Below are 24,655 nucleotides of genomic sequence, written 5' to 3'. Positions count from 1 at the left end.
AAGCACTCATAAATATTCACTAATATTATTCTTCCTCCCAAACCTGAGATGGGTTCTACTCCTATCACTGTTCAACAGGCGAAGACCCTGAAGGTTCAGAGAGTTTCTGAAGTGGTTCGCTCAAAGTCACTCAGCTGCCAAAGATACCTAACAGCCCGTCTCCTCAGGAAAAGGCATAGGCGTCGTTATGCTTCTTCCTCTCACACTTGCGTAAGTTCTCAGCCTGGACAGTCCCCGCCCCCCTCCCTGCGCATCTAGAAATGGATAGAGGCTTTTTTGGTTGACCAAGTGCTCCTGGCTTTTAGCACTCAGGGGATCAGGGATGCTCATCCTGCACTGTGCAAGACGGTCCTGCCTAATGAAGAATTGCCCTGCTCAAAATCCCAGTGCCACTCCCATTGAAAAACACAGACCGCCCCAGAGTTCAGAACTGCGCGGAGCAGGACATCGTGTCGGAGGCTGCCTGGAAACCCCATCGATCAAGTCACAGTAATTGCAGAGAAGGGCTGGAAGTCTCACAGGAGATGTTTCCTGCCAGAGTCCCTAGAACTCCTACTTCGGGGGTAGTGAGCCAGCTTTTGTTCTAGACATGTTGTCCTCGCACCTTAACATGCAGTGCCCCAAAGCCTCTAGCTTAACCAGCCCCTAGCAAACTAGACAAGACCGCCGCCTCCAGGACCCAGGAAAACACTTTCTGGCACTGTGGTGTTGAGGATTGCCCGATATTCTCCAAAAGCTCTCGGAGGAAGCAGACGTTGGGTCCCGAGAACAGAAGGTGTGGTGTGGGCCTGTCTCTGAAACTTAGTACTGTCTGTTATTTGTAACTGAGAGAGGGCGAGGGAGGGGGCAAAGGGAACAGAATGTCAGCGTCGTTCGGCAAGTGAAAACTCCTGCTGTCCAAAATGCCAGCGGTGGATCTAATCAGTAAAATCGATAAAGATCGATTTCAAAGGATGCCCAGTGAAAAGGTGCCCGGGCAGAGGGCTGGAGGGGGGTGGAACAGAGCGGCACACAGAAGCACGCACAAACCACCGGTTTGCCCGAAGCCACGGCCGCGTGTGGCTCCAACGAAGTTGGCCGTTTCCCCTACTTAACACCGCGTTTTCCGCACACAGCCCCCTTCCCCCAGAGACTTCGCCTAGGGCTTTCACCAGTTACCCCTCCCCATAAGATGCAGCCATGGCTCTGCTAAAAGGTGCCTTCTCCCGCAAACCATTAAGCTGTCAAGCTGAGGTGGCAAACGAACCCAGAGAGAGCCCGTGCTGGCATGCTAATGGTGAACACCGCAATCATTCTCCCTGCCTGGGACAAGTCCTGCTTCGGCTTTACTGGCCCCAGGTTATAGTTTGTGATCTTTGGATGCAGATGGGAGAGACATGGCTTGATGAAGAAAATAACCAGAAAGGCGATGTCTTGATAGAGCTGGAGGGAACTAGTAGAGGAGGTTGTGTTGTGTTTTGTCTTGTTTTCCGTTGTTTTCCTTTTGACAACCACACAGGTGTCATATAATGGCTTCTGGTTTCAACCCCCGCCCCCACCCCCATCCAAAGGAAAACAACCTCTCCGTAAATACCTGGCCCACATCAGTGAAGTGGCTGTGTTACACACTTGAGTACCATTTTCGAGGACACTTTAAATAGAGCATCGGTCGCTGCTTTCAATTTAACGTGTGAACGGGAGCCGCTCAGGCAGGCAGAGATGATAAGGTGTGGGGATGGGCTCGCAGCTTCCATCGGTGCATCTGCTCAGACTTCTAACAGATCCGCAGACACTTAAGGCATCTTGGGGACAAGCCATGGCCAAGACTCACTCAACAAATGAATGGGTCTCTGCCATGCATGTGCAAAGCTAGGTGCTAGGCACAGTAAGAGACACATACAAAAAAAGGAGGTTCCTTCCCTAGGTGAGATGAGCTTTACGCACAAATGACAGTAGGAAGGTGTTATAAATAACACAAGATAGGTAAAAAGCTGTATGAGTTGAGAGGAGAGCTGGGTAGCCTCGGTTTTTTTCTTATGTAGAAACCCTTGCTGAGTTCTATGAGGATTAAATGAGATCAGGTGTGATGGGGGCCAAGGACAATGCCTGGCCCTAAGTAAGTGTCCCGTAATGGTAGCAGTAGTCAAGGAAATAATATTAATCTTATTGATGTTAAATTATTATAATTAATAATTTTTATAATAAATTATTATCATTGATCATTTTAAGTCTAGTTGGATGTAATATTATCAGATAAAGCTTGGTAGGTGACAGGTAACATTTGGACACATGAAGGAGTGGGGGATGGTATACCCAGAGATACAGATACAAGGAAATTGGGGACTTGCTTGGGAGACAAATACTACAATGTGTCCTCAATTGTCAGCATTTGTATTATGACGTGTCTGGGTGTAGTTTTGTTTTGTTTTGTTTTTATTCTGCTTGGAGTTTGTAGGCCTTCTCGAATCTGTGTATTGATATTTTCCCTCAGTTTTAGAAAATTCATAGCCATTACTTTTTCAAATAACACTTCTTTCCCCCACCCCCATTCTACCTCTCTGTAGAAATTCAATGAAATAGGTGAGACCTTCTCACTGTATCCTCTATGTCAATTAATCCCTTTTCTGTATTTTTTATCCTTAAGATTGTTTATTATACCCTATCCCACACTTCATTAATTATTACTTTAGCAGTATCTAAATTCTTTACAACCCATCCATTGAATTCTTAGCTTCAGTTGCTGTATTTTCAGTTCTAGAATTTCTTTTTGGCTCTTATTTTAAATCTACTATATCATCTTTGTAGTTTCTAGTTTGCTGCCAGGTTTTATAATTTTTGTCTTACTTCTACTTGAAAATAGCAAGCAAAATTATTTAAAGCCAGTGCCTGATCATTGCAGCATCCAGAAAACCTGCAGTCTATTGTTTCCTGCTGTTTCTTGTTCACGTTGACCTGTTTCCTTTGTGCCAACTCATCTTTGCTTGTATGCTGGACATTGTATCTGACGAGTAGGACAGTGTTATCTTCCTCCAGAGGATATTCCAATGCTTCTGTCAGATGACCTTCTCGAAGTATAGCATAACGTTAATCCCATTCCATGAGCAGAGATTTCTCTCCATTGCTCAAATAGTTCAAAGATGGACGTCAGAACTTGACGTCCAGGTTACTTATCATCTCAACCTCAAATGAGCCCACCTTGATAGGTCCTGAATTCTATCTTTTGTCCCCTAACCCATGAAACTGTGAAATCCAATACTCATACCCTCAGCTGTCTCTTTAGAAACCAGAAGAAGGCCTCGCCCCTCTGGTAACTTACTTCTATTCTCTCCCAAAATTTGACCTTGTAAATATTTGGCCTAGCTAGCTTTTATACATCTTCAGGAACACTTGTGAAAATATGGTTCTCACTTTCTGAATTTTCCTCAGTAGGTGGGTGAGTCTGAATTATCTAGTCTGCCATTACCCACAGAGAGCACAGGCATACCTCCGCAATAGTGTGGGTTCAGTTCCAGACACCATGATAAAGAGACTATTGCAATAAAGTAAGGCACACAAAATTTTGGTTTCCCAGTGTATCTAAAAAGTATGTTTACCCTGTACTGTAGCCGATTAAGTGTGCAACAGCATTATGTCTTTAAAAAATGTATATACCTTAATTAAAAATAATTTATGCTAAAAAATGTAAACCACCATCTGAGTTTTCAGTGAATTGTAATCTCTTTTGCTGGAGAAGGGCTTTGCCTTGATGTTGATGAAAATGCAGTATCTATAAAGCAATGCACAATAAAACAGGTGTGCCTATAGAAGATTTGACTAGAACACTACATTATGTTAGGGAGAAAGTGAAAGATAAAATATTGGCTGGTTCTAAAACATGGATAACCTTGATAACCTAGGCTAAGGAGGAAATATAGTCAATAATGTATGGGGAGCCAGTGAAGATTCTTGAGCAAAGGAGTGATAACCTGAGAGCAATATGTGAGGAAGACCAGACTTGAAAGGGGTGAGACCCAAACCAGAAAGGGGAGTTAACGGTCTTTATCAGACTGGCAGAGAAAACATAATGATTCTGAGTTAGGGCTGCCATGGTGACACGAGGAAGAGGCAGAGGTCACTCTTCAACCCAGGAAGTCCCCAGAGGAGAGACAATTTCACATGAGGAAAAGAACCTGCCCCTGAAATACTTTTACCCATGTTGCACACGATCAGGTAGGTGGGACCACCCTCTGAGGAGACGGAGGTCATCCCACTTTGTTTTTGTAGAGTTCAAAGTATGCAATTTTTTTTTCAATTAAAATTATTGGGGTGACATTGGTTAATAAAATTATATAGGTTCCAAGTGTCCAATTCAATAATACGTCATATGTATACTGCATTGTGTTTTTACCATCCAAATTTAAGTTTCCTTCTGCCACCAAATATTTGGCCCCCTTTACTCCTACCTACTTCTTCCCTCTACCCTCTCCCTCTGGTAACCATTAATCCATTGCCCACGTCCATGAGTCTTTGTTTGTCCTGTTCCTTTGTTACTTTTAGTTTTATATTCCACATATGAGTGAAATTATATGATTTTCAAATTCTTCTGTCTATTTCACTTAGCATAATAATCTCAAGATCCATCCATGTTGTCACAAGTGGCAGTATTTCACTTCTTCTTATGGCCGAGTGATATTCCATTGTATATATGTGCCGCATCTTCTTTATCCAATTATCTATTGATGGACATTTTTGTTGTTTCCATGTCTTGGCCACTGTGAACAATGCTGCAGTGAACATCAGGGTGCATATATCTTTGCAGATAAATGTTTTCAATTTTTCGAGTAAATGTCCAGAAGAGAGATTGTTTGGTCATACGGTAGTTCTATTCTTAGTTCTTTGAGGAGCCTCCATACTGTTTTTCATAGTGGCCGTAGGAGGTCACCCCCTTCTGTGACAGCAGAGATTCCCTAAGTGATGTAGACTAACGGCACAATTCTTGTTGGGGGCAAGGAGAAAGCCCAGGCCCCTCTGTTAACAACCAGAGATCCTGGAGCATCAGGGCACAAGCCAGGAGGTTCTACAGAAAATAAAGAGCACACAGAAGTAGACTTACATGTGCAGAGGGAGAGGGGTGTACACCCTATCACTATGTGACAGGCAAGCCTTAGGGATTCCTAGGATTGTCATTATTAGTTCCACTGAGTGACAAAAAGGGATACAGGAGGGTTAACTTCTGAGGCTTCTAGGTAGAGACTGAATCCAGTGGAAATGTAAACCTTTAAACTGTAATCACATCCTTCCTAGCCTAGATGGTTGCTACGTACTATAGACATTTTCCCCCATCCTCCCTCCCTTCCATTTATATGAATGAGTGTCAAAAGGGAGCTGCCCGTGAGGAAATAACTTCTGTTTTCACTGTGGGGATCCGGGAGATGAAATAAAATAAAAGTAAAATGTTACTTGAGGAAGGGCTATATAATTTCATAAATAAATTACTGAGCTTGGCATCGATCTGAGCTGAACTTGAGGAGAGCAGTAAGCCACACTGGGCAAAGCTCACCACACGTATATAATCTGTTCGCGCCTCCTTTTGTAATTTAATTGCCTGCACCAAATTCATATTATCTGCAAAAAGCAAATGTACTTTCCTCTTTCTGTCCTATCCCAGGACCCCTTGACTTCTTCAAACCTAGAATTCAAGAATATACCAACCCCTCTCCCAATATCTTCTGAGCTCATATTTTCTGTCTCAAAAAGTTCCTACTAATTCTCTCAAAAGGACCCCACCTCTGGCCATCACTTCTTAGGCTCCTGGGGGCAGACTAATGTAACCCAGTGAAAGTTAGAATGTAGAAGGGTTAGAACTTATTGAGGCAGAGTGAGACCTGAGCAAAAATGTTCCAGGGAGAGATCATAAGCACCTCAAAGGTAAGACTGTATTTGCTGATTTCCCACTGAACCCCAGCCCCCGACACAATACCTGACTTATAGAAGACACTCAATACATACTGTAACTATTGAATTGGTATGAGGAAAGCAAAGAAAAACAACCAAGCATCACCTTTCTTCAAATGATTCCTACACGTCTTGCCATGTGAGAGCAAGGCAATGGATTGCCCCAATGTTTCTCTAGCTTCCTCATGACACGGCTTCAGAAGAGGGTCCCCTGCGTATGTGGGTTCTGATTTTTTTCCTCCATTCTTTCCAAAAAAAAAAAAGCAAAAGAGCAGTTGACTTTCCAGACTCCTGAGAAAGGGAGGGCTATATGACTTCCCTGTATTTTTGGCAGGAGAAAAAGGAAGATGAGAATAGGAAAAGCTGGGACGAAAGTGCTGAGGAATACGGAGGACAGAGGAAGCCAAGACAGCCCGGGAGTGTGGCTGGAGCGGGGCAAGGCTTGGCTGATTGGTTCGCACCATCCACCCCACTTGGCGGGGTCCGGACCCAGCAGGAGGTGGCTGGGGAGGTTCCTACAAACTGATGGAATAACTTTGCATATTCACAGGTAAGGCTGGGGCATGGGAAAGGGCCAGCAGTAACCTACCAACCCTGGACATCTTTGATAAACCCAGTCATCAGTAGCTGGTCCAGAAAGGTGCATCCGCCTGAACCACATCTATATTCAGTTTCCCTCGGTGATGTTCTGGCCAGCACCAAAAGACCTGGGGTCCTTTCCTCTAGCTACAACTTCAGGAATAACACCTTGTCTACTCCCAAAGCTAATCTTCAGACTAAAAGACAATGGAGGCCCTGCAGAGAAAAGGTTTGAAGATGGATCTGTGGAAAAGGATGTTTCCAGGACCTCAAAAAATGTAGCAGCTATGAGGGACAATTATTAGAGATCCTCAGTGTGTGGTTTCTTCTCTTAGCTCCTCCAATCTCTGGGCCCTGAAGAAGTCTAAATTCTCTCTATTTTCACCTATCTACCCCAGATAGAGTTTAGGATGTCCTCAGGAAATCCCTGGCCAATGAAGGAAGTAGAGAATCTCTGCGTTTTGGTCAGTCCTCTGTCTCTGGCTTCTGGCCCACGCTGGGCTATACTCCTGGATTCACTGCTCTGACTCTTCGGAAGTCACTCCCTAGCTTTTCAAGCCCCTGGCCCTAGAGCTGGGCTTCCACTTTGAACAATAAGAGCAGAATGGCTGGCCATTCTGTTTCTCCTAGAAGCCTCAGAGGGGCAAGTTTTGTTCATGAAGCGCAGCCACAAAGAAGGCAGCAGCCTCAAGGCCACATCAATGGGTACAAAAGCAGAGTTCGGCTATGCGTCATATCCTCTGTCTCCACCAGGAGACTGGGGGTGCTCCAGAGAAGGAAAAGGAATGAAGTACCTGCCTCTGCTTCTCATGCTGAATTGACGGCGAGCTTTTACTCCACTCCTCAGTGGGATTTGCTTGGAATTCTTTATAGAGAGCACACACTCATACTCATTGGAAATTATACCCTGAGCTCTGGGCCAATATCTCTCAAAGTGCAGTTTCCTGCAGCAGAATCACACCCCTAGAATCAGAACCTCTGAGGATATAGGGGACCAGAAGTCTAGTACTTTAATAAACTTTTAGGTGATTCTTATGGCATTGGCAGGGTTCCCAAACTCAAGAGACAACCCCAGTCCCCAGGTAAGTAAGGCACATAGCATAAATGAATAAACAAGCTGCGGGGGGAGAGCATGCAGCTTTGCAAACTGTAGCACGTGCGTCCTCTAGAAAGCATGCTGTAGCTACCTCCGGTTGTTGCCATGTGGGAGTAGAGGCTCAGTGTTCTCAGATATGCCTATATTTCTACAGATGTGCAAAAAACACATTTTAAATGAAATCTCTTGATCTTTAAATGTTGGCCACAATAACATATTCCATGCTCCTAAATGAAACACAAATGCGATTTGACTCGTGGGTTTCCAGTTAAGTCATGTTGGAGAACCACGGGTTTAGGACCAATTTGAGAATCACTAAGCTTTAGGATGTTTCTCATCCATGCCTAGAAAGACCTTGTCCTTCTTAGCTTAGGGTAGCATCAGTCAACCTTTAGATGCCAAAGCAGCCAGTGGCCGCCTAGTCTGCTAGAGTGTGGCCCTTCGGTTCCTCCCAATGAGGAGGAGGAAGACCCTATTTTTAAGACCCTTTAAAATGGTCTGCTTTCCTATTGTCAGGCCAGGAGCAGACACCGCAGCTCCCATCACGAGAGGACACACTCTCCTGCTTCTGAGCATTGACTGCAGAGAAGAAGTAATGGAAGGTGCACCTCACTGACTGTCCAATTGCTATAATAAATTCCTTAAAGATCCTCAGAAATTCATAAGATTTGAGGCTGCGAGGTCCCTCCCTTGAGTTCTCAAGATTAGACCAAAACTAACATGATTCCAAAATATGATCACTCTCAACATCTAAAACCTGTCCTTCAGAAGCATAAGAGTAAATAGGAAAAACTAACCCTGTGTATTTATTTTCTAGAATCTGTTCTCTCTGCAGCATCTCTTACAGACATGAGCAAAACCCTCCAGAAGCTGTTTCCTGGTGGGATCAGCAGAGAGCAATTGTTCCAGCTTTAGCAGAAGCACCGTGGCCTGGGTGTCACTGTTTTCCATCCAAGCAGAAAAGTGAAGGGGAGGCAAGGAAGGGTCAGAGAGACACCCAAACACACATGATCGTGTGCTTTTCTTCCTCTTCCCCTCACACCTCCCACAGATGGGAGAGTCCTTACGAGGGAGTCTGAAGACTAGAAAGGGGGAAGAGAGAAAGGAAACTACACCAGCATGAATTTGTTGAGGTGCTCTTGACCTTTCATTCCCCTTAGCCAGCCCTAGTGGGTTCACCATGCGCCGCTCCTAGGATGTAGGACCTAAAAGAGAAAGGAATCTAACGTGTAGGTCAGATTGAAAAGGCCCGGTGAAAGCCGAATTCCAGTGGAAGCCGTTAGTAAGAATATCTCTAGACTATTGTATCATTGTGGTCAACAAGGGCCAGTGTGAATTCAGGACCAGACACTTATTTAGCTTGAAAAACAGAAGGAGGTGACCCTGGTAACCCTTTGAATGCTGAGTTACTTTGAATGATATGCAGCAGAGCGGAAGGGATTGGAGGTACCCTTAATGAGACAGAAACATTTCCCCACCAGTGCGCCGAAACTCCATTGATAGTGATCTCGCTTTGGGCTTCTTAAACTGACTAATCATCAGATCCACCTGGAAACCCTGTCCAGAAAATTCCCCATCTCTATCTCCCACTCTTGGCAATGCTGATTCAATCCTCCTGGGGTGAGACCAGGGAATATATAATTTTTCGAAAAACGCCTTAGCCAACCCTAGAATAAGCAGGGCTTGAGAACCTCTGGTTCGACCCATGAGATACACAAAATGAAAATATGCAAGTCAAGAGCCAAACTGGTCCGCATGGTTTCACTATTCAAGGAAAGAGAGCCCCAAAGTATACCAATTTGTTACAAGTGGCCTGAAAAATACATTTATTTTTCAAATACTTCTTCTGTGGAAATAGTAGACTGATTTACAGCAGGCTGGCTCCACGGCAACATGTTCCCTAATTCCAGTTCACAGAGATAATTTAAAGCTCAAATCCCTTCCAAAAGGAAGACATGCTCTGGGCTGTTTATTGCTGCTAAGCACTTTACATACTTCATCTCATTTAACCCTGCAAGGAAAATAGCACCATCTAATTTTATGGCTGAAGAAGTAGCCTCAAAGATGTTTAAGTAACCTGGCCAACCTGGGAATTGGTGAGATATGAATTGAATCTAGATCTGACCCCAGAGCCTTTTACCTTTAAGCCTACAGCATGTCGCTTCCTTAAACCTTCTCATATCTACACCTCTGCTTAAGTTTCTAGGTCTTTAAATGCCACTTAACAAATGTCCTCTCTATACCAACGTGGTTCCTTCAGTCTCTTTGCCAGGGTCCCCCTGAATGCATGCAGGTGTGCCTGACGATAAAGTGGGTGGCAGAGGTCAAGGGGAGAGGCTGGAAGCTCTGTACAGGGTCCTCCTGGGGTGAGAGGCAGAGCTGTCCCTGAGATCCTCGCTCATTTGTCCACCATGCAGAGGAATGAGAGGATAGTCATTCCAGAACAACAGAGAAAACAAGGAAGGGGTAAAAGCCAGCAGGACCTCACAAACACCCACCAGGAGAATCAAATTAGTACCAAAGGTAACAAGGGTTTGTTGGTCGCCTGGATTTCTTTTCTTTGGGCTGCTCTGTATTTCAGACATTTGTAGCAGCAGCTTGCCAATGAGCCCTGGGGAGGACAAGAAACTAGAGAGCACCTCTCTTTGTAGCCACGACTACAGATCCCAAGATCACCATGACCAAATTAGGACAGAAAGCCATCACTGACGCACACAAAGGCCCTGGGGAGTCTGAGCATGAGAACGTCTAATGCTGTTGAACAAAACGTGAAACCAAAGAAAACACCCAGCCAAACAGAGTCCTTTGAATTGGTGGCTTCGCTCCAGGGCTGTGGATGGAGAGAGAGTGAAGAGAGACAAAGCCTTGCTTTGGAAAGGCTCAAAGGGGTTTCTAGGAAAGCCACGTCCCACATTCAGTGGGGTTGTGTGGGGTTCGGACAGCCCTGGGCTTGAAGAGCCCTTAGTTGTCATAGCGGGAAGTAGAGTTTGGACTCGCCTAGCCCTTGACTTTAACCAAATTAAATCCTAATGCAAAATTAATTCTAACTTCGAGATGACCGAGGATTTTTATGATAAGCTGATGAGCCTAGGGCAATTTCGACTGCATGTGAGGTGTTCGATTGTTTGGTTTTTTTAATGTACCATCATTTAGTATATCTTTGGGGGTTGTGCTTGGCAGGGAGAGTCTAAGACAGGGGGCACAGACCTGGAAATAAACGACTGTGGGAGAACCTGCCGCTGAATGAACACCAAGCTGCCTGGGTTCTGTTCCCACCACCCGTCCACAAAACACCTGTTCTGACTCAACTTTGGGTATGTTCTCATCGAAGACCAAGAGCAAGAATTCTATTGTGCTTTCCTAGAAATGCCCAACCTGGCTTTTTCCGAAGCTAGAAATGGGGCACAGACACCAATGAGCTTTTTCCTAACTTGCATGAGTAAAATGTATCTCGACACCACTCCACCTATGAACATCAGAATCCCAGGGAACCTAATCTCCCCACTCATGAACTATCGATTCACTGCTCACTTCCTTTGAGGCGTCTCAGGCAGAGCTGACCAGCTTCGTTCAACCACTAGAAATGGCTCTGAGCTTGGCTGCACATGAGAACCACCTGAGGAACTGCAGAACTGGTGGTGCCTGGGCCCCAAGCCCAGTGACTTTGATAATTTCAGAAACCCTAAGAGTTTGGAAACCTGGAACCACAGACACTGGGAACACCTGAAAAGTGAGTGGACACTAAAATACCCCTGTGGACAGATTTTCTTGATTCTGGGAGGACCATCTGCTGGAACCACGACTCCCTTTGTTCTGAAAAATGCCGAAATATAATTGACTGCAAGGAGATGTCCTCAGTGATCATGCAAATTGTCGTTTGGGTTAAGTTACTGCTGTATCTTTAATATTCCATTTGTTTGTTTGTGTGTGTGTTGAAGGAATAGCACGGGAACTGGGAATTTTTTCCTCAAACGGTTTCTAAATGTTCTGCTCATCCATGTGGAGGGACATGTGAGTAGAGTTAGAGTATTAGGTCAAGAAGGAAGAAACGGGCAGAGACAGAACAGGTGGCTGGGTCCTCCCTGCACCAGGTGGGACAGGCTAAGACCAGGTCTGGGAGCACCGATGGGACCTGGGGAACCACATCAGTGCGGGACAACCTTGCTCTGCTCTTCTTGCCCTCTGGGTGCCTGGAGGTGATAACCTACCCCTGCACCTGAGGGGGCAGTGCCCCTGAAGGAGGGTGTATTCCCTAAGGAAGAAAATGAGGGCCGGAATGCGGGTCTTCAGTGGCAGCTCACAGCACCCCCACCTGATGGCATGAAGGGGAACCCGTCCTCTGGGACAGGATGCCCAGCAACGAGGCATCTCATAAGCAAGGGGCCCGCCCTTCCACGGGGAAGCAGTGTAAGTCACTCTCCTGCTCCCTGCATAAACCTTGTCCCATTAGGAAAGTTTTCCTCGGAGTCATGGCCCTATCTCCCTGGCTGGGAAGGATCTGGAGAAGGGCCCTTCAAGGCGTGCAGGTATGGGGAGTGCAACATCAGGCAGGCAGTCAGCATTTCTTGAGCTGCGGGAGGCAATTAGCAGACTCTTAAGGGGGATCTGAGTGCAGCTCCCTGGCTTAAAAGATCATCATAATTTGGGTTTGAGTAAAATATGAGTTTATTTTGTATTTGCAAGGCACTGTGTTCTGCTACCCACACTTAGCCCCTTCTGGCCCCTGAAGGTTCTGTGTGAGAGATTCACTGGGAGGAAGGAGCTAGCCCAGCTCCTCTGCCTGCCCATGATCCCAACATCACACCGTGGCCCAGGGCTTAAAACACACAGTCCCGTCACTGCAAGGACACATCTCTTCCTGCAGCCCCCCATCCTGTAACCAATCTGGACCTTGATCTTCCCTCTCCTGCTGACCCCCAGGCCACTCACACGCCACACCCTGCATGTCTTCATTCAATGTCCCGCAAGCACCACAAACTCAGCCCACCGAAACCCAGCCCCCTCAGTTTCTTCTACACCTGCTCCTTCTCTTGAGTTTTCTCCCTGTGTGGGAGCAGTACCACCCACAGGGTCCTCCAAGCCCTTCAGCTGCCTCATCTAATTACCATCCACCTGCTCATTAACCTCTGACCCACTTCTGGAGCCCTCCTCCCTTCCCTCCCATGGACTCCAGTGCCCTTGTCACCTCTCCCCGGGCCTGCAGTAATAGCCCCTGAATGATTCTCCAACCCCAGAGTCATCCTATTCCCCCTCCGTGCCATCCCCACACCCCCAAGACTGTGACCTTTCTAAAAGGATAAATCAAATTAGGTTCCTTCTCTGCCCAACCCCTTTCGTAGCTACCACATCCTACAGCACTAAAGGAGTCCAAAGTCCTGTTTCCTTTAGGCTTCCCTGTTCCCCTGACCGCACCTCTGCCTCCTCCCTTCTCCAAGAGCATGCCGACATCTGAGCACCCTTCCATGTGTTTTTCCGCACTCACGGAATCACACACACACAGAGTCATGTTACACACGCTTTTCTTCCTCAACAGTACCTCATGGAAGCCCTCCAAGTCACCTGGTTCAGCTGTGATTTTATTTTGGGATGCTGTATAATATTCCCTGTACTGTAATTTATTCGGCCATTTCCACGTCGATGGACATTCTCTTAATCCATCCCCCCCAAGCCCCCGCCTTTTGGCACAAAAGTCGATGCTGTCTGTACGGCCTTATACATACACTTTTACATGTTAGTATTGCTATTTCCATAAGCTAGAGTCTCAGGAGCAGAAATTGTTTATGACCTGAGAGTGAGATGAAGGATTCCAGAACTACACATAGAGCTGCAATGGGTTTGGGGAAAAAGCCGAAAGACAAGATCGTGGGAGGAAAGCAGAAGGTCGGGGGGCGGGGGGTTCCACGCGCCATAGTAATGGTGCCCTTGGTTAAGACTCACTCTTGTAACATTGGGGCCATGAAAGATGGATAATGCTGAATCTTCTCTAAGTTCCTCTCTTTCGAACCCAATCCATTCCTTAATGACATGGTCCCCAGCAGCTCCCAGCATTCCATATACAGCAGTCTGCCTTCCTCTCTGGAACACAAAGACATCACTTAGTCCTTAGCCAAGGAGTCCAAAGCCTGGCCAACCAAAGGGTAAATGTTGCCCCAGAGACTTCTGGAACATGAATCTACTCCCTTTGAGATTTTACGAACTTCTCATTTACTTGGATTTTTTTTTTTCAAGTTACAATTCCTTTTTGTTGTCCACCCAGCTTAGAAAATACCTCTTGAGAAAAGTCGGCTTTGATCTGAAGTACGTAGCCGGACCCACGCTCTCTCCTGGTCTGGCAGTGGCCTAGAGGCTCCCTCCACCCCGCATCATCCCTGGGCTGGGCCGCAGCTGCACTTGGGTCCTGGATGTGGAGAGAGGCTCTCAGCATCCGGTCCCTGTGCCGCTGGGCTTGGAGACAAGTCGGCCTGAATGCGTCCCTGTCCCCAGACCAGCTCTGTAACTTCCTTTACACATTTTTTTCCTTCCTCCTCTCCTGATCAGATGCAGAAGTCCCAGTGGGAAACTGAGAAGCCTCAGGGATGGCGGAGCCATAAGATGGAAGGAATTTGGTTCCTGAATGACTGCACAGGGCAAAAACCCCTCACGTACGAACCCACGTTAGACATCTGTGGGTGAACCCGCTGATATTTCGCGTTGTTTGGTACAGAGTTTGCATACCCTGATGAATATACCGCTTGTGAGCAACTCAGGAACAGACAGAACAAGCCCATCATAGAAAAGCAATGCTCATCCATTCGTGGACTTTTTTTTTATTAGTTTCAAGTATACGGTACACTGGTTAGATATTTCTATGGTTTATAAAACGATCCCCTAATTGCTCTTTATAGACTTTTAATCACAATCTTCCAGACGGCCCTACAGAGTAGCGTCACGTGCTTCGGCCACGCCAGCCGGCCATCCCCATCCACAAGCGCAGCTGTCCAAAAAGACTGTGTGCAGCCAGTCCTGTGCCCTCTCAGTCACCCTCTCGTCTCTCTGCCTAATATCCCTGAAGGAAAATGCAACATGATTCCAGGTGTCACCTTTCAAAGGGTGCGAGTGACTGTCAGTGAGAGCGATTTCAGCTCCGGAAGAACCCTGTGTGTCCTTTTAACATCCAAAACGAATCCTCTTCACACCAGACATCTACGTTAAACAAACAGAGATTTCCATTAACCCGCACCTCTGTACATTTATTTTTAAAAAGTGGTGTCACTCTCCTCTCAATGAACGTACTAATTAGTGTATTAATACATAGCCGAATGGAATCAATGAGACATGTAATCAAGGTCTGACCAGGGGTCGGGCCAGGTTGAAAGGGGTGAAGGGAAGGAGAGAGAGGGAAAGAATCTTGTTAGCAGGTTCGCTAAGGAGGGACATGGAAAAACATCGATGCCCCACATGCAGCTGAGATGCAGCCGGGAGTTGACAGTGTATGCAAAGCTAAGTGCTTGCTCCGCCTCCCTCCCCGTGACAGGAAGGCTCCTGGTGAGAGTGAATGTGACCAGCAGGGAGGACCTTAACTGGGGCTGGAAAAGCCATTCAGAGGTCGCATCTCCATCACAGCTGGGAAAGCTACTCAGGACCTCAGTGCTGGAGATCGGGCTCCTAGACCTTTATTTAAAATAGTGAGAAATAACAAGCTAGGCAGGTTTATTTCGTGTTCAGCAAACTGCTTGCTCTAAACAAGCAGCCACAATGGGGGTTATTTGTTTGGGGCTCTTCATTAGTCATCTTCCTCCTCTTCAGAAATCCTGGTCTATAAAGAGTAGTGAGAAGTACCTCCTGCTCCAGGAGACGGGGCGCTGGGAGGCCAAGGGCCTAGAGCTCTACACAGCCCCAGGGATGGGAATGGGCAGACCCTGTTCCTTCATCAGCCCCCAATTTCCTGTAGCACACACCTCATAGCAGGAAGGCTCTGGAAGGTGAGAAGAGGAAGTTCTTTTGCAGGTATGAGGTTTCTAGCTGAAGTGGTGATCTGATTACCTTCCTCCTGCCCCCCCCCCGCCCCCCCCCCATCCTCCATCACTGCTGGAGCTCAGGTTTGCATGGATACTCTTTTCAGTCCTATTTCCTCCATCTGGAGGCATAGCCCTTTGGGCCCCAGAAATCTGAACTAAAGAAATCTGCGTTTTCATTTCCTTGGAGTTTAATATCAAGAGTAACACCCTTCTGTACAAACTCAATTAGGTGCCTGAACCCCTTCTCCAGCGCCAGCTAAGTAATACTACTTGAAGTGGAAGTTGTGTTAAGATGAAAGAGACAAAAAAGCCTTCTTGCCTTGCCACCACAGCAAGTCCCCTTAGTGGTGGACCTGCCAGGAGTCAGGGGATTGGCTTGTTAGCCCTGGATGGAATATGTGGCCCACGGTTTCCGGGTGCTGAGGGGACCCTATGCCATGAAAACAAGGTTCTTCCTAATCCTGGTTCCTGAAGAAGCCAGTCTCTCTGGGTGTACCTCGCAGACAGAAACCCTGCTGCTCTGAATACCTATCTCTGGCACCCACATCCATACCCAGATGACCTGGATGACCTAGAAGCAGAGTCTGCATCCTGAGGGCTGTTTCTGCAGCCCCAGGTGTGGCCTGTAATCTGCTCATCATGAGGTCAGCGTTTCCAGTGAGGAGACAGATTAAAGGAAGTGTGGGGACATGGAGGGAGGCATGCTCACCGCCCTTGAGCTATTTTCCACATTACTACTAAAGGTGTTTTGCCCCAAGGGGCGCATAACACTGCTGGAAGGATCTCAGTGTTCCCCCAGACCCATGGGAAGAGCCAGAGGGTTACAGTCAACAGCTCAGGGGCACAGCTTCATGACAGAAACACAGAAATACAGAAGGAGGGGCCACAGATGAAGTGTCCCCAGACCTAACCTGAAACACAGGTAATACAGCTGGTAGTCAGGGACCTCCCTGTCTGGTTTGAGAGGTTCTAGAAAAGTCCCTCCCCGCCCCCACGCTAATCAATATCTTATTCCCTCCACCAAAATGCTACCATTGGAACTTTGTTTCTTCGGGTCAAGTATTATGCCCTCTCCTCCAACAACCCACCCCTCCATCACCTCCCTTTCCCTGTGGCCAAGAGGCCTCTGAGGACAGCACAGAGCAGAAGAGGGGGCTGGAAAAGATTCAAACAGTAGGGTCCCACTCATCTACGAGAATTAGAGAAAGGCATCCTCTCTGGTTGGCCAAAGCCATCTTGGTGGAAGAAAAGGGCAACACTTCACTCAGCAAGGAGACGTGGCGAGGCTTGGCCAATGGAAAATGGGCAGAATGTCAGCTCTCGCCCACCCCTCGGTCATGGATACACAAACTACAGTATATCTGGAGGCCCTGTCTAAAGCAAGAAAAGGAGAGGTAGAAAGGAAGCACCGTCATTCTGAATGGAGTGCTTAGGGAAAAATTCAACAACTTCCCAAATTTGTCCAAGGATACCCTTTGGAGATGAGATAGAGAGAGAGAGAGAGAGAGAGGGAGGGAGGGAGAGGGAGAGAGAAGGAAGGGAGGGAGGGAGGGAGACATATATATATATTCTAAATGTATACATACAGATATATGTGTATCTATATCTATAGCTATATAACAATTATTTTCAAACCAAAATATCAGGACACATGCTCTGATAATGGTATAAAACACCTGAAGTAAAAGCTGTTCTAGTAAATGCAGGGCCTATGGTCACTACGGATGGGCTTGAGAAAGGAGGTTGGCTGCGACTGCGGTCACAGTGCCTCCTTTCCTTCTGGGGACAAGGGAGAAGTGACAGGTCTCTCCATGGTGTTCTTGCAGGAGAAGGACTAGCTCATGCAGATCTGGCCCGAATCCTCTGTTCGCAGAGGCCCCGTCATCTTCACCACACACCAATGCACTGAAGGTTCCCAGACTCCCTAAGCGTGTGTTCCCCCCCCACACAGTGGCTAATCATATTTCTCCACAGTCAACCAGGGGTGCCTTCCTCCCTCAGCCAGAGTGTTGCTGGAAATAATGCGATGTTCCAAGCTTAAGAGTTTGTCATCACGCAGAGATTTTACTGATTTCAGAGCTGAGGTAGCTGAAGGGATTGGGCATGCTCTGACAACCAGGGTGCCTCGGAGCAAAGGATTCTGATTGGATAACTGGACATTCACAGTGAAAGCCACACAGGAAAATCCCAGAGGCCTTTTCTATCTAGTTGAAAGCTATCTTGCCAGAAAAACAGGGCCTGGAACTGAACACAGCTGAAATGGACAGTTTTCATAAATATCCCCTGTTGAATCAAGCGGCCACATCCAGGTATGCCCAATGCCATGCGCACGGGACCAACTCCCCTGATTTCTGATGGACCAAGTCAGATTTACGACTTTGTTGCAGAGAAACATTAGCAGATGCCCCATCCTGCAATGCTTGACATAATAATCAGGTAGGAGCCAGGCAATAATTACCCACTAATGGGTAGTCACTGCCTTGAGCGAAAGCCAAGTGTCTCCTACTTGCTCTCCCTTAAGGCAAATCTAGAGTCCTGGGTGGTAAACCTGGAAAAAACAGCAACCATCGCAATCGCCTAGCGAGAAAAAGACATTATCTAAAATATCACTGAAGGTCCTAAAAAATAACAACGTATTTTACATGCGTGAACTAGCAAACTGGATGGCTTAATTGAACACAGATTGGATATATATCAACATGGCTGTTAAATCTAAACTTCGGGCAAATTCTGAATCTTCCAAAAATGAAGGAATCCCTATCTACACTTTTGAATCTTTTTTTACGAGGTCTTACTTAGAGGGAGGACCAGGATTGATCCCTGGGACCAGCCAACTGCCCTATTTCTCTTTCCATTTGCTTGTAGAACCTCAAGGCAGTAGACCCACTGAAACCCTGTGTTAGAAACAGATGTGACTATAAACCAAAAAAATTGAAGTGCTTTAATCCAAAACAGAGTGTCAAGAAGCATAACTAACAAGTTTTAGGTATCCGAAGAGCAAGCAATAATTTTCAACAATATTCAGTACTTACTATGTGCCAAGTCATGTGTGTTATGTCACTTAATTGTCACAGTAGTCTTGTCATGTATTATTTTACCTTTTTAATAATAAGGAATCTGAATATCTGAGAGGATAGGTAACATGCCCAATGTCATAAAGCTAAGGAGCCAGGGATGATGTCTATAATTTACTTTAAGAGACTTTCAGCTTAAACACCATGGAATAATGTGTGTTATTTTTAATCTACACCCAAGAATGAGTCAACATCTGAAGTACTATTGTCAAAAACATATACTACAGTGTTGATGAGTTGGCTTTTGAAAGACTTGCATCAGAGTCCACCCTGAGTATTTCAACTACACTATCTCGATCAGCACTACTGGGTTTATTCAAGAGCATAAAGATGTTAGAAATAATTTTTCAATGGGAAATTAAGTGGTGTCGAAGACAGATGATTGCTTAGAAAGATTGTCCAGGCATCTCTATCATATGGACACAAGAATCCAGCAAGCCCAGATTGTTTTGTGGCTCTGTTCTTGGCCTAGGGCTCCCATAAGGTCTGTGTTTCATATTTCGAAAGATTCTGTTTTCTGATTCCACTAGCAGGTGAGCTGAAACGTGCAACCAGAATATTGTCATATCTGTCTCAAGTAAACTTTCCTTCGAACAAACTTGTCAGGGTCACTGTTGTAGACTAAATATTTGTATCCTTCCAAAATTCATATGTTGAAATCCTAACCCCCAATTTGATCATATAAGGAGTTGGGGCCTTTGGAAGGTAATTAAATCATGCCAGTGGAGCCCTCCTGAATGAGATTACTGTCCTTATAAGAGAAAGAGAAAGAGACTCGAGATCTCTCTCTCTCTCTCTTTCCACCCCCGAACCCCCCCGCCCCCGCCATGTGAAGATATAATGAGAAGATGGTAATCTGTAAACCAGGAAAAGGGTCTTCTCCAAGAACCCATCCAATCTCCAAAACTGTGAGAAATAAATATTTATTGCTTAAGCTGCCCAGCTATGGTATTCTGTCTGTTACAGCAGCCTAAACTAAGACAGTCACTAAATCAGTGCTTCCCAAACTTTTTTACTTCCCAGCACACACAGAAAATGATAATATTTGTACTATACCCTGGGGACAGAAAGAGGTGGCCTGAGGGCTCTGCCGGCCACATATCCCATATGTCCACCTGCAGGGCTGGGGGATCTGCTTTCTCAATGAATCTGTAAAACCATTCTCTGGCACACTGGTAAGGACAGAAAACAGTGTTTGTAACTGAGCTCCAAGAATAGGTTGTGTGACTGTTTTGGGGTCTACTCCCTAACAAAGATTGGCATGTGTGATACCAGTCTTTGAAACTGATTTGTTTGGAGGGTTGCAGAAGAGGAAGCCTATAGCTCTCATCTACCTGCCATCATTGGAAACTGACTCCAGATATTCTGATCATTGGGAATGGCCCCGTTGCAACGCCAGGTCTGTCTGCCTCCAAAGTTTATGCTGGGTTCGCAATGCTCCATTTCTTCTAGGACACAAAGAAGTTTAATCAATGGTTATTGGTCGAACCTACAAGGGAAGCTCTCCAGGAAATGTCATGCCAAAGGGTTTTGTCCTTCGTATTATGCAGTTTCACATTTTTTATCAATAATTTGAATGAAGACTGAGAGTTATGCTTACCAAATTTCAGATGACAAATTCTAGGACTCGTGAAGGTCAAATGAGAGATCATAAGAGAAGTCATGCAATATTACTGTAAGGCTTTCCCTATTGATGATAACAACACATAGTTCGAGACTATCTGAGCAGGCTGGAACAGGGTCCAAACGGGAACTCAAAATGAAATTTAATGTGATAAACGTCAGTTCGAATTTTAGGTTTTAAAAAATATATATTAATGGGTAAAGCACCAGATGGCAGAAGTTCATGTGAAATATACACCCGAGAATGGTGGGATGAGTTTAGAGACCGATTATGAACCAGTGGGTGGGGGCGGGGGAGCTTCCCTGAGAGCTTAAGGTCACAGCTGCCCTGTGACCAAAGACACTGACCCGAGAGGAATCCTCACACTGGGCTTTGCTACCCCCACCTCCCGGGGACTCTGACTTTCTCCACACATTAAGTCCCAAAGTCAGATGTGGAGTCGGGCCTAACGGCACATGAGCAGCAATGCGCTCTCAATCAATGTAGAAAATAATTAAAAGAGAAAGGTCTCCACCACGCACTACCAAAATTGGGCGGTTCCCATTCCCTACAAAGACACCCGACTTGCCAGCATAGCCCCGATGCGAGGCTCCGAGAAAAGAGGTGGAAGGAGAGTTGATAAAAGCCTGAAATTTTAGATTTTCTTCACAGAAGATAGAAGGATAGTGGGGGGAAGAGGACAACAAGCAGGCAACCAACTACCAAGGGTCACCCCGTTTGTGCCCCTAAATAACAACCTCTTTATGTCCTTGAATTTCACTTTGATGTTATCGTTCTTATTTTTTCACTTTTGTGAAACCTCAGAACCTTCTGGCCAAAGGCAACAGGGAGGCAGCCAAGTTTAAAGGAGTTTTTATTTTGGAAAGAAACTAACGGCAGTTCCGATGTGCCTCCCATACACCAGGGTAGGTCTGCGGTCAAGACTGAGACTCTAGTCACAATCCGTAGGTGAGCAATGATGATTAAGTAGAAGACCAAACACCAGCACTCGGCCATCGATGCGTGCAGACTTTCCGGCGAAGCTGCTTCCTACCTCCTGTGGATTTTCAGGTGTTTCAGTATGTGTGATACCCTCTACTGTCTGACCAGTCTGGTACCCCTCTTTTTAAGCTCAGAAAAACAAGTTTAAGGTGGAGAGAGAGAAAAGAAAACTAAGCCACTAAATACTGGGTCCTAAGGGAACTGCAAAGCGTATGAGACGGTAGCCTGTTTTCGAGAAGCTTGCGACTAAATGGGACTAAATGATGTACATGCTAAAAATGCCAGTCGATAAAGTGTCTGTTACAAAAAAAATCCTTGGCAGCCTGAATTTACAGAGTCTCTAAGTATACCACTATCTTGACACAAAAATATCCAGGCCTGGAAAACATCTGGAATGTGGACAAGGCTACCTGCAAAATTTGAAAGCTGGTAAAAACTTTTCCAGGCCTAAAGATTTTTAAAATTTGCGAATATAAATTTTGGAATAAAAATGCCACCCTTTCAAACAACGTCTGCTGGAGGAATATTGCTCCTTATTGGAGCTCTCTTGAACACTCCGAATGTGGACGTTATCAAATGAAAACAAGAGACCTTCTATTGCACCTCAAATCCTAGAGGCCAGGAAAATACCATTTCACTCCATAGTGACTGCCATAAATCTAAATACGGGTTTTTAAAAAATATGAAACGAGTTTATTTTTAAGTATTTGTCAAGAAGCATTGGGTCTGGAAGAAGGAATGAAGCAGAGTAAAATGGGCTGCAGCATTTTTTTCAGAAAATCAAGTGTGGGTTTAGCAAAGCTCGCCCTCTCCTCCCCATCCCCACCGCCCAGCCCTGGGGCCGACAGCCAAGATTCTCTGTGCAATCTGACACCATGCCCACAGTCAGCACCTTGAGCATCTGCACCTTTCTTGGATGTTCATCTGAACATACAGCCAGAAGCTCCTTTGAGGACATCTGATCACCTGCAGGCCATTGGGAAGCCTGTACAGTGACACATAAGAGGACAGCATAATAGAGAAGCAGAAGCAACGGGGCTTCCCTACCTTGTCCCAGACTCAGGCAGCTTTCCGGAAGTCTCCGCGCAAATCCCAGAGCTCCGCCCCCAGCGGAGGTAGTAGTGGAGTCCCAAACACCTGCCCCCGGCAGTGTGGACTATTCTATTTTAGTCCTGCCCACATTTCATTGCGGTTAGGTTACTTCCCCTCTGAGGACCCTGGGTCTGCCCTGCCCCATAATAAGGAAACAAGTTGTCACCAGATAAACTGGGGGGAAAAGTGCTGAGTTCCCTGAGGCTAAAAGTGTAGCTGTGTAAATGAATTAGGTACTGAGTGCTGTTGATAAAATGTACAAGTTCTGGGTACATAGGCGTGAGGAGGGAAGAACAGAAACTCTGTCATCTCCGTGGTGCTCTTGAAAGGTCAGAGCTCAAAAATACCTACCCTGCCCCCTTGTCCCCCTCTCCACAAGAGAGCCCGCAGTACAAGCCAATTTTATCAGCAGCTCTGAGATAGCCAGGAGCAATCCAGAGAAGAGAGAGCAGATCCATTGTTTCACTTGAAATTGCACTGCAATTTTGCAGCTAAAGACACTCTTTGGGGCTGAATTTCCAGAATCCCTGATCCTACAGACCAGTCTACACTGTGCCCAAGAGAGTCGGTCGCATCACACTATTTGAGGACCTCCGCCCCCACACCGCTTGGCGACCTTCCATTCCACAGCAGCGCAGGTGAGTAGGGGGTTGAAGGTCTGGGTAAACTTGAAGTCGCTGGGCATTTTCCTCTCCACACTCTGTTCAAGCCAAATGGCGTGTTTCCACAGTACAAACACACTAACAGAGCACAGAGCTCCTGAAAGCTTTGCCACTGGCCACATCTGCCTGTCCCGCCAGTACAGTAACAGGGGCTACTAAATTCCGAAGCTTCCCTGCAGAATGCAAAGCCCTTGACACATACGTTAACTTGTTTCCTTGTTTCCACGTGTTGAGAAGGCTGAGAAGATGATCTCAGCACCTATCTAAGCACCATTTGAGTACCTGCCAGGTGCTAGGCTGCTGGCTGGCATTTTAATTCAAATACCTTCACATTAAAGGTCAGAAGCAAAGGGATGAACAGAGAGCAGGACCTGGAGAGGGGCTGTCCCACCCAAAGGCATTCAAAAATACCAATTTTTTTTCAACGCACTTTGGACGAAGTAAAATTTACCTAGTGGTCAGATCCTACTGCAGGCCTTGATGGACAGACTGGCTCCTACCACCAGACACACAAGACATTATTTCCGAAGGGCAAGGTCGAAAATTAATCACCTCCTATTTCACCAGACCCTGCTGCTTTGAGTTTGTGCTCGGTGAAAATGGGGTGCATGCACCAAGAAACGGAACAAGCTAATGCCCACAACAAAGGCCTGCTCATTCTCCATTGCCGAATTCTAAGCCTGCCTTTATTCCAAGCCTTCTCCATAACCATCTGCCCAGGATTCAAACTGCCCACCTCCCCCCACCTCCACCCCCATTGAAAAATAGTGGACATCTCCTAAAGCGAGGTGAATGCCTGGATGTGTTCAGAACCATCTCAAGCAAAACCATATGTGTAATTCAAAACGTGAACCAATTGAAAACGTAAAAAAATCTACATGTGGGTCTTCTCGCTTCTTTACTAAGCTCCTGCCAGATCCCAGAATGAACTCCTCAATCTACAAACGGGGACAGAAGTAAATAGCCTAGTGAGCTCTGAGATGAAGCTGCCGGGAATGCAAGAGCCATATATATCTGCTGCCTCCTGGTCACCTCTAGCTGAAAATCCCATATGTACCTCAATTTGCCATGTCCAGAAATAAACACATTCCCCTCCCTCCACCGCTGCCCCTCAACCGAGTCTTGATCTAGAAATCTGTAGGTAAGTGAATAGTGTCACCTTCCACCAGTTGCCCTAGCTGGACACCTGCAAGATGCCCCCAACTCCCTTTACTCCCCACCACCATCACTGCCGTATCTACCGTCAGTCAGCTCTAACTCCGAGGTTTCTCGCAAGTCGGTCCCTTTCTCTCCTTTGCCTCTGCCTTTGGTCAGCCCTCTGCCATGCCTGCCTATGTCATCAGAATAGCTTCGCTCTGATTCTTTCTCCACGCAGCCCCCACAGGGATCTATCCACAACGTGAATCTGGTCTTGTTGATTTTCTACTCTGGAAATCCCCAAGGCCTGCCACAAAAAACTCGTAGCTGGACACTTACCCGTGGTCCTGGCCCAGCCTCTGCCTGCGTTCGCATCCAGCCTGGCCTCCCACCTCTGCCCTGAGCTACTGCAGGTCGCCAAGTGCTGTGTGTTCGCACCTCGCCATGCCTTGTCCACGCTGCTGCCTCCACCCATCACCTCTTCCTCATGAGTTCACGAG

General features: G+C 46.3%; 1 protein-coding gene across 3 annotated transcripts in view; it reads right to left on the bottom strand.

Annotated features, from left to right (window-relative positions):
* Nucleotides 1–24,655, bottom strand: part of PLXNA4 (plexin A4) — a 424,868-nt gene that overhangs the window by 374,453 nt on the left and 25,760 nt on the right. The window contains exon 1 of one of the 3 annotated variants that reach the window (XM_016148740.2): nt 22,312–24,181. The exons of the other annotated variants lie outside the window; for them this stretch is intronic. The gene's annotated coding sequence lies outside the window, so the exon portion shown is untranslated. Of the gene's footprint in view, nt 1–22,311; nt 24,182–24,655 lie in introns of those variants that run through there. 3 annotated transcript variants of the gene reach the window in all.

Source organism: Rousettus aegyptiacus, unplaced genomic scaffold (genome assembly GCF_014176215.1).
Source record: "Rousettus aegyptiacus isolate mRouAeg1 unplaced genomic scaffold, mRouAeg1.p scaffold_m13_p_13, whole genome shotgun sequence".
NCBI lineage: Eukaryota > Metazoa > Chordata > Mammalia > Chiroptera > Pteropodidae > Rousettus > Rousettus aegyptiacus.
The sequence above is the reverse complement of the archived record's forward strand: the minus strand, read 5'-3'. Positions and strand labels throughout refer to the sequence as shown.